The following is an 8,691-nucleotide window of genomic DNA, read 5'->3' as shown; positions in this document are numbered from 1 at the left end:
TTTTTCATATCTTATAGTGACCAATGTCTCCCTTCACCCACTTTTCTATTGTCTATCCCCCTGGGAGGGGATTATAGGTAGATAATTGTGATAGGATTCTTCTTTCTCCCCCCCCCCAACCTCCCCCTTACCCCACTGGTATGGCTACTCTTATTATTGGTCCTGAGGGGTTTATCTGTCCTGGATTCCCTGTGTTTCCAGCTCTTATCTGTACCTGTGTACATGCTCTGGTCTAGCCAGATTTATAAGGTAGAATTGGGGTCATGATATTTGGGAAGGGGGGCAGGGAGGAAGCATTAAAGAACTAGAAGAAAGTTGTATGTTTCATCAGTGCTATACTGCACCCTGACTGGCTCATCTTCTCCCCACAACCCTTCTGTAAGGGGATGTCCAATTGTCTATAAATGGGCTTTGAGTCTCCACTCTGCACTCCCCCTCATTCACAATGATCTGATTTTTTTGTTCTGGGTCTTTCATGCGTGATACCTGGTCCTATTGATGCCTCATGATCACACAGGCTGGTGTGCTTCTTCCATGTGGACTTTGCTGCTTCTCAGCTAGATGCCTTCTTGTCAAGCCTTTAAGACCCCCAGATGCTATATCTTTTGATAGCCGGGCACCATCAGCTTTCTTCACCACATTTGTTTATGCACCCACTTTGTCTTCAGCGATCATGTCAGGAAGGTGAGCATAATGGAATGCCAGTTTAATAGAACAAAGTATTCTTGCTACCTTAATACTAAACCTATAAAAATATGTACATATATCTATTTCCCTATCGTCATATAAAAATATATTTACAAGTGTACATGCCTATATTTAGACCTTTATAAATGCCTCTTTGCCTCCTAGCTCTTTCCTTTATTTCCTTTTACTTTCCTCCTGTCCCACTATCATGCTCAGTCTTCATTTGAGTTTCAGTAATTCCTCTCGGTTACATTACCCTTGATCAGGCCCTACCAGGCCTACTACACCCTCCTCACCATCGATTTTAGATCGCTTGTTGTTCCCTTGTCCCTGGATTTGTTAACACCACTTCCTTTCCCCCGTCCCCGCCCCCATGTTGCTTTCCCCCCACCCCACCAACTGTCGGTCTCTTTGGTTTCTCCTTTGGATTGTTTATCCCAATTATCTTATCTCTGTCATGTTTTGTGCATATTATTATCTCTGAACCTACAATTCTTTTCAAATAGGACTGAAGTATTGAATTGTATGATATGTGAATATATGCCAATAAAACTCTTCATTAAAAAAAAAGAACTGAGAATGAGGTCCTCATTGCTTTCCAGTTGTGTACAGTCTCAAAAACCCTCAGGGAATGCTGACCTGTCCTAGAGGGTTTGACTGTGAGTTTGGATCAAGGCAGGTGACTTGGCTTTGGACACCACCACCCACACACAGTCTGTTTCCCTAGTCATCTGTTGATGGACATTTCAGTTGTCTGCACCTTTGGGCTACTGTGAAAGGGGTCGTAGTGATCCCTGGGGGACAGACTTCCATTGGCGTTCTTCCAGGGACTGGGAGCAACCAGACCGATTTCCACAGCAGCTGCCGCATTTTACATTCCCGCCAGCAATGGGTGGAGGCTCCATTTCTTCACAACCTTGTCAACACTTGGTGTTCCCATCCCCCCCGCTTTTTTTAAATCATTACCATTCTAACAGGAGTGGGGTGAAATCCCACTGTGATTTTGATTTGGATGACTATCGACGGAACCCTGGTGACGTAGGGGTTATTAGTCGGGCTGCAATCCACATGATCGGCAGTTCAAAACCACCAGCAGCTCCTCAGGAGAAAGACTGGGCTTTCCACCCCAGTGAATAGCTGCAGTCTCAGAAAGCCACAGAGGGTCACTATGAGTCAGCATTGACTGACTGGCGTCAGTGAGGGAAATGGCCCATGACACTGAGCATCTTTTCATGGATTTGTTGGTCGTTTTGCATGTTGTTTGGTGAACTGCCGGTTGAAGTCTTTGCCCATTTTAAAACAAAACAAAACAAAAAACAAGCCTGGGTTATTTGCCTTTTTGCTAAGCTATGGAAATTTTCTGTATATTGTGGCTCTTAGGCCAAGACGAAAAAGGAGCTCTGACGGCAGCGTCATTAGGCACCTAGCTGATACCCCCTAGACCAGGCGTCCTCAAACTATGGCCCGCGGGCCACATGCGGCCCACCGAGGACATTTCTCTGGCCCTCGGGGTGTTTTTTCCCTGTTTGTTCTTTTACTTCAAAATAAAAAAATGTGCAGTGTGCATAGGAATTTGTTCATAGTTTTTGTTTTTAAAACTATAGTCTGGCCCTCCAACAGGTCTGAGGGACAGTGAACTGGCCCCCTGTTTAAAAAGTTGGAGGACCCCTCCCCTAGACCAGCCATTGGAAACTCCCAGCCGTAGGCAAACAAGCCAACAAACATGGCGGTCAGCTTCCAGAAAGACTGCAGTCCTGGGAATCCTACGGGGCAATGCGACTGTCTTAGTTCAGGGTCACTACGAGTCAGAATCGGCTCCGCAGCAATGGGTCATGTTTAGGTCAAGGTTTGCACACCTAACTTCACACTTCTGCTGACGGACCCCAAGCCTCGTGGAGGCTTGCTATGTGCCAGGCGCCATATCAAGTCTTTTAACTACAATATCCTCTTTGATCCTCAACCCTACGATGAGACGGAGGCTCTCGCCATTTTATAGTTGAGGAAGCTGGCGCCCAAAGAGGTCAAGTGATTTGTCCAGACATCCAGTAGATGGACTCACACATGAACTTGCCTTGCAGGCATTTTAGCGAGGTTTTGTTTACTAGGAGAGTCTGTAAACTCTTGTGGGGGGGGGGGGAGGGCAGGGAGCCTTCGTTCAGTTTTCTCCCACCTAATAGGTTGCACACTGCAGGAGACTTTACAAAGTCGGCATGTTGGACAATTCGGAACCATGGAATGTGGGTCATCACCAGGAAGCTTACCAGAAATGATGGTTCTTAGGGCCCAGCCCTGTGTGACTGGCTCAGAATCTGCATTTTCATCAGATCCCTGGGATTAGTCACTCTTCAGAGTTGCAGAACTCATGGGATATGGTTGGATTGAGTGTGAGGCACGATTCGGGCACCCAAACAAAAACCTGTAGAACCCGTAGGGTCCAGAACCTAAAAGTTAGGCATGAGGACTCTTCTGGACTCCCTTGCTTCCCACTTCCTAAATGCTCAGTCAGATAGAAGCCCTGGTGGGGATGCCACTAGTGGTTATGCGTTGGGCAGCTCACCACAAGGTCAGCAGTTCAAAACCACCAGTGGCCCTGCGGAAGAAAGATGAGACGTTCTACTCCCGTAAAAACTGCATTCTCAGAAACCCACAGGGGCAGTTCTTCCCTGTCCCTAGGCTCGCCGTGGGTGGACACAGGCACGAGGTCAGTGAGCGACAGAGATGCTCAACCAAGATCTTGGCCCGTCAAGTCTTGCGATGTCTTTAGAGCGCCACCTGCTGGTCTTGGTTGGGTGTGCGCGATGTGTACACCTGAGACATCCTCTCTCTACAACTGATGGAGCCTCCTCTAGAGCCTTCCCGTGGTTCTTTCCAAGCAGGTTTTATTTCCGCTCCTTCTGTGTCCTTTCCTATTCACTGTCCTTGTCACTGGCTCAGTTAACTCTTTGCACTGCAAACAATAATGCAGCCCCCCCATGTCCATAAAACCTGACCTCATTGCCGGTCAATGTGGTCGAGTCTGTGCCGACTTGTAACAGCCCAAACGTAACAAAACAAAGCATTACCCAAACCTGCGCCATTCTCACCGTGGTTGTGTTTGAGCGCATGGTTGCAGCTACTGTGCCAATCCATCTTTTCCGTGTCCCTCCACTTTACCAAGGATGATGTCCTTGTCCAGGGACTGGGCTCTCCTGACAACGTGGCCAATCTCACCAACATGGACAGTCTCACCACGCCTGCTTCTAAGGAGCATTCTGGTTACATTTCTTCCAAGACAGATTTATTGATTCTTTTGGCAGCCCCTGGTACTTTCGATACTCTTTGCCAGCACCCCAATTCAAATGGCTCAGTTCCTCTTCAGTCTTCCTAACGCAGTGTCAGGGTTTCACACATGATTGAAAAGACCAGGGCGTGGGCCAGGGGCCCATGGTCCTCAAAGTGACAGCCTGGCTTTTCAACCCTTGAAAGAGGTCGTATGTAGAAGATTTACCCAGTGCCATGTATTGTTTGAACTCGTGGCTGCTGCTTCCAGGAGCACTGACTGTGGGTCCTAGCAAGAGGAAATCGTGACAACTTCAATCTTTTCTCCGTCCATCATGGTGTTACTTACTGGTCCAGTTGTGAGGACTGACGTAAGCAAAGACTTCCTTCTTCTTGTGTTTAGTCATTTTATTGGGGGCTCGTACAACTCTTATCACAATCCATCCATCCATTGTGTCAAGCAGGACGTTTTTCTTCAGTTAGTTCTGTCAGGCAATTGTTAAGGTCTCACTTACTGGTGCGAAATTTAAGACTCGGAAGCGTTTCTCCGCCCTATAATGCCAAATGAGGGGTCAGTTAGCTAAACACTCCAAAGAGCCGTGTTTGGACTAAGGGCCAAGACATGACTGACTAAAGGTTTAAAATGGACATCTACGAGAAAGTGTCTGCATGACTCACAAATCCACATTCCTTTGTATCAGCAGCCATCTAACCATCACACATCTGCCCATTTGTTGTCGGTGGAGGGTTGCATGTTTCTGTGATGCTAACAGCATTTCATTTATAAGCAGGGTCAGCCAGGGGGTTGGTTTTCCTTGGACCTTCCAGATTAAGACAGGTAAGAAGGAAAGATGTAGAGATCTACTTCTAAAAGCTAACCAATGAGAGCTGGACTATTGTCTGATACAGGGTTATAGCATGAGACCGCTATGCTGGAAGAAAACAAACCCCCACTGAAAACAAACCAAGAGCAGCCACAATGGACTTGAATATATCCACAATTGTGAAGATGATGAAGGCTTGGGCAAACTTTTACTGTTCTAGCCACGGGGTCACCATGAGTCAGCATCAGCTCCATGGTAACTAACCATATATCCATCTAATCAGCAAGAAAAGGAAAGCATTCAAGCAGAGAACTGAGCATAAGGTACAGAGAAACAAGTTTACAGCAGGAGAAATACTAACCGTTGGAGGCATTTTAAAGAACTTTGGCCTCCCACAGAATCAAACTAATGTTTACACTGAAATAATAAGCGGTTGATTTTCATTTATCACTCATTTGATTATCCAATATTCAAGCCAGATACAAACTCTATGGGAGCTGACATTTGGGTTGGGGAAAGCAAACATGTGAACAAATAGTTTACTGTACTATCGACTGCAGTAAACACAGCGAAGGAAATAAACCGGGTTGAGCTGAAGTGGTCTAGGCCTGAGCTGGACAAAGTGATCACAGCGGGCCATTCGGATGGGCATTCAGTTGCGCGTAGCTCTGAAGTGTTGAATGGTGTGTTAGTCTGGATATATTAGAGAAACAAATCCTCAGAAACTCATATTTATAAGAGAGAGTATTATATAAAGAGTAAGTGCACATCAAGAAAACATCCCAACCCAGTGCTACCCAAGCCCACAAGTCCAACATTAACCCATATGTCCTACACCAATCCACAAAGTTCTCCTCCATCTCACAAAACACACGTAATGATGCCGACTGCAGGAGGAAAGCCAGGTCAGTGAATGTGTAAGCATCTCAGCACTGGCAGGGGTCTCCACACAGCTGTTCCAGCACCCAGGGCTGCATCATAGTAGGTCCATGCAGCTTCTCCTCGGGGATGTCTTGCAGGAAGTGAGCCTTGCCAGCTGAAGCAGGGAACTGGCTAAGGCAGCTGTACCCTGGTCCGACCATCACAAAGCAAGAGACCCGAGAACTAGAAAGGCGAGGCTTCCAGAGCTATGTATCTCGCTGCCCTTCAATTAACCCCTCATGTGTTTACCGGCCAGGTTGGCACAATAAAAAGTTTATATGAAATGGTCACTGGAAAGAAAGGGAACCTGAGATCCTGGCACACATCTGCAGGGGCAGTGAGAGCTGGATTTGGGTGGGTGCAGGTGACGGATCTGGATCTGATTCCAGAGTCTGAGGAAACACCAACGGGTTTAGAAACAGAAGAGGGGCATCATCTCACACATGCAGTGTAAGCAAACGTTTTAAAAGGAAAAACCACGGTCTAGGGAAACAAACCCGGTGACACTCATAGATGCAGAAGAAAGAACTTTATACCAAGAAGTCATCTTATATCAAGAAAGTGTCCCAACCTGGGACAGTTTAAGTCTGTAGGTTCCATGCGAGCCAGAAGCTTCTTCTGACTCATGTAGCTAGCTGCAGGTCCACAAAGCGGAAAGGGGAGGTGGGAAGTAGAGAGCTCACAGGCCGGTGGGTGCAGAGTTGTGTGGATCCAAGGTCCGTGGGAGTGTGGCAGGGAGAGAGCCAACAGCTTTCCAGGTCTCTGGTTGGCATGGGGCTAACCCTGGCAACAGACACCGAGTCCCAGCGAGGAGGAAGTCAAGGCCAAAGGAGGGGAGACGATCCCAGGGTCTCACTTATTAAAAAGGCCACACCCCCAAGGAGGCAGCTTGATTGACAGGTTGGAATTGACAAAATCTAAGGCCACAACTTCATTTGGAGGGGTAGGGGGGAATCTGTGTTCATCTTGACAAATATATTCACAAAGTAGCAGGATTTATTAACCTACACTCAGATCAAGATCAGGATCAAGAAAACACCTGTCATCCCCCCTGTCAATCTCTAGAACCTCCTCAGAAAGTAGCCACCAACCTGATTTCTATCATTATGACTAAAAATAGTCTAATGCATGTGAGTTCGTTTATTGTGCCAACCTGGCTGATAAACACATGTGGGGTTAATTGAAGGGCAGAAGGATAAATTGCTCAGTGAGCCTCGCCTTTCGAGTTCTCGGGTCTCTTGCTTTGTGATGGTTGGACCAGGGTGCACCTGCCTTAGCCAGTTCCCTGCTTCAGCGTGCAAGGCTCACTTCCTGCAAGACAGCAAGACATCCCTGAGGAGAATCTGCACGGACCTACCCCGATGCAGTCCTGGGTGCTGGAGCAGCTGTGTGGAGATCCCTTGCCAATGCTTAGATGTTTACACATTCAGTGACTCAGCTTTCCTCCTGCAGTCGGCATCATTGCATCTGTTTTGTGAAATGGAGGAGGACTTTGAGGATTGGTGTCGGACACAGGGGTTCATATTGGACTTGTGGGCTTGGGCAGCACTAGGTTGGGATGTTTTCTTGATGTGCACTTACCCTTTATATAAAACTCTCTCTTATACATGAGTTTCTGTGGATTCGTTTCTCCAAAGTACCCAGACTAACACAGCATGTACTTTTGGAGTCTGTTTACTTTCAGTCAACAATTAAAAATTAATTTTAAAAAACACACTGCCAGAGGTGGGAGTAGGGGAGAAAAAAAACACTGCCATTGAGTCAATGGCAACCTTATAGGACAAAGTAGAACTGTTCCCTGTGAGTTTCCCAGACTGTAACGCTTTACAGGAGTAGAAAGCCTCTCTTTCTCCTGCAGAGCAGCTGGTGGTTTCGAACTGTTGACCTTGCAGTTAGCAGTCCAACTGCATTCATTTGTGAAATTAATCCCTGTGCTTGTAGCTGGTTGTATTTTGTTCATTGATGTTGCCACATTCCCTTATATGAATATGGACATCTGCTTCTAGCTTTTGTCTACTATAAATAGTCTGCTATAACATCACTATACCTGTACTATGACAAATATAGACACATATCTCTGTTGGGTCTATCCCTAAGGTTTAAAAGTAGAGTCACAGACATGCATAGAAGCTTTAGAAGATGCTGTCAAACAATTTTCCAGAATGGTTGTACCAATTTATATTCCCATTGGCAATGTATGAAAGTCCCAATTGCTCGATATTCTTTTTTTTTTAAATCATTTTAATTTAGAAATAGAAAACATCTTGGAAGGAAAAGAAAATGAAATAAACACAAAGTACATAGGTCACTTTTACTCCATGGGCTTCTGAAACCCTCACTGGTGCACCAGTCCCCAAGATGACAGACAGACTCTTCCAAAAAGCCATTCAGCCTCCAACAATGATGTTATTAATAGGAGTATGGATCAATTTGACAAAGAAGCCAATGAATCCCATTATAGCAAATCCTATCGCCATTGCCATGGCAATCTTTTGAAATTCTTTTCTATCAGGTTTGGTGCATCTTTTAACCAGCCGAATGGAGTCCTTCACAAACTGCCGACTGGGTTCAACAAACTGCATTACCTGATCCATGCTTGTTTCTTACTGCACCGCCGCCACTCAGGAAGCCAGGGACACGTCTGCTCGATATTCTTGACAACACTTGGCAGTGTCAGTTTTTGTCATTCTGGTGAGTATGTGTCCCATTGCAATTTTAATGGTCATTTCCCTGGTGGCTAATCATTTCAAGCACCTTTCGTGTATCTGTTGGTCATTTGGGAACCCTATTTGTTCAGTGACGACTGATCGCTTTTATTATCCATTTTTCATTGTATTATTTAGCGTCTTAATGACTTGAGGTTTTTAAAAATATGTTTTGAATATGAATCCTTTGCCAGATGTAACTATAACTATTGTAACCATAGTCTGCTCGGTGGCTTGGCATTTTCACTTTTATTAGGTATCTTTGGATGAACAGATGTTCTTAATCCTAACAATGT

At 45.8% G+C, this 8,691-nt stretch overlaps 1 pseudogene; it reads right to left on the bottom strand.

Moving 5' to 3' along the window:
* Window positions 1-7,910: 7,910 nt before the first annotated feature.
* LOC142458077 (protein transport protein Sec61 subunit gamma pseudogene) lies at window positions 7,911-8,325 on the bottom strand (annotated as a pseudogene).
* Window positions 8,326-8,691: the final 366 nt, after the last annotated feature.

Source organism: Tenrec ecaudatus, chromosome 10, assembly GCF_050624435.1.
Source record: "Tenrec ecaudatus isolate mTenEca1 chromosome 10, mTenEca1.hap1, whole genome shotgun sequence".
Classification (NCBI taxonomy): Eukaryota; Metazoa; Chordata; class Mammalia; order Afrosoricida; family Tenrecidae; genus Tenrec; species Tenrec ecaudatus.
The sequence above is the reverse complement of the archived record's forward strand: the minus strand, read 5'-3'. Positions and strand labels throughout refer to the sequence as shown.